The sequence below is a fragment of the Bison bison genome, unplaced genomic scaffold (assembly GCF_000754665.1).
Source record: "Bison bison bison isolate TAMUID 2011002044 unplaced genomic scaffold, Bison_UMD1.0 scf7180017864289, whole genome shotgun sequence".
Classification (NCBI taxonomy): Eukaryota; Metazoa; Chordata; class Mammalia; order Artiodactyla; family Bovidae; genus Bison; species Bison bison.
This window is the reverse complement of record NW_011494861.1, coordinates 7,194,959-7,196,582: the sequence shown is the minus strand read 5'-3', so window position 1 is coordinate 7,196,582 and position 1,624 is coordinate 7,194,959. Positions and strand designations below refer to the sequence as shown.

The 1,624-nt window shown below is 57.1% G+C and overlaps 1 protein-coding gene across 1 annotated transcript in view; it reads right to left on the bottom strand.

The window, feature by feature from the left end:
- Positions 1–1,624, bottom strand: part of ACOT7 (acyl-CoA thioesterase 7) — a 68,721-nt gene that overhangs the window by 46,361 nt on the left and 20,736 nt on the right. The window lies entirely within an intron of this gene.

Below are 1,624 nucleotides of genomic sequence, written 5' to 3'. Positions count from 1 at the left end.
ACTCAGCCTCACTCCAGATGCTCCCACGTCGGGGCTGAGAGAGCGCTGTGAGCTGCTGGCTTCAGCTCTGGGGTGAACAGCAAGAAACAGAACCCTCTCTGGGCACCAAGCCTGGCCTCAGGGCAGAGTGGGGCTCCCAGGGCGGGAGGGCTGTCCCGGCTGAACATCACGGGCCAAAAGAGCCCAGAGATCCCTGGGTCCACACCTCTCACTTGTGCAGGAGGACACTGAAGCCCAGAGAAGTCAAGGGGCTTGCCTAGGTTCATACAGAAGCTCAATGCCTCCCAGACCCCATAATTTCAGAAAAGTATTAATGTTTGTGAGGATGCCTGTTAAAAGTTGCCTCTTTGACGTGGAAGATTGCATGTAGCAGAGAACAGGAGAACTTCAGGACAGAGAGTAAGTAGAATAGAGGAAGCAGCCTGGGGGCCTGGCCCTAAATGCCTCCTACCAGTTCCTCTGACCTGCCCCCTCAAGGCGATCCTGGGGCCTCCGTTTTTTCCCTTAAACTAGACCAAAGGTCCAGGCCGAGCCCCAGCAGGTCAGTAAGAAAGAGGGCGAGGCCCACCAGGACGTTTCCACAGCACCACCAGGATCACAGGCAAACAACATGGAAAAATATCTTCACTGCTCTGTGATGGAGAGTGATTCTGACAACCTGCTCTGGGGAGTAAAGATTTCCTGTCCGATTCAGCTACAGCCAGCCTGATGGCCCGTTTCCACGGAAACGCGGAGTGGCCCTCCTCCAAACCCAAACGAACATCATGGAGCAAATGAGGCAAAACACTAGAACTGTGCTTTCTCTATCATTCAATAAAACCACCAAAAGACAACGGCAGCACTGAAAACATCTATTCTGAAATTCTGAGGCTCCCAGCCATTTTCTGGAGCATTTCGCAGCAATCACATCCCAGTGAGCTTAATATTTTGACAGTTGCCGGAGATGAATGAGCAAAGGTTTGCTGGTTGTCTGCCTGGGCGCATGCTCGCCAGGCTGCCTCTTGAAGGCGGCACGGCCCCGAGTGAGGGGGACGCGCAGAACGGGGGCCCTGCCTCCAGGGGCTGTGAAATACAGAGACGGCACACGAGCAGCCTCCTGGCTCAGCCTCATCGTCTGTTTGTCTGCGCAGCCTGGTCTCCCCACCTGGCCGTGTTCGAAGCCCCTCTGGGCAGCCCTGTTCTGGACCAGGCAGCCACACGGCCTGCCCTCACATCCCAGTGGACACGCAGGCAGAGATGCATCAAGGTAGGAAGATCTTGAGACACAGGGTCCCAGGATAAGAGAGACTCACACAGACCCAAACATGGAAAGATGGACAGAGGATGACAGAGATATTGACATAGTGCCAAGACCCAGAGGGGGACCTGGATGTGAGATCAAGGTGGGAGGAGGGTGCCCGGACCTGCAGCAGGGGCTCGTGGGCAAGGCGACCAAGCCCTGGAGAGAAGACGCAGCCCTAGGGCTCCAAGCGTTCACATCCACCCCATGATCCGGCCTCGGGTTTCTCCCGCGGCCTCGGCCCTCCCCCGTGTCAAAAAGCTGGGCAGTGCTGGCCAGCCCCTCCTCCACTGGGCCTCTGTCCCCGTCACATGCCCGCAGCCTGCCCGCTGTTCCGGGAGGGAG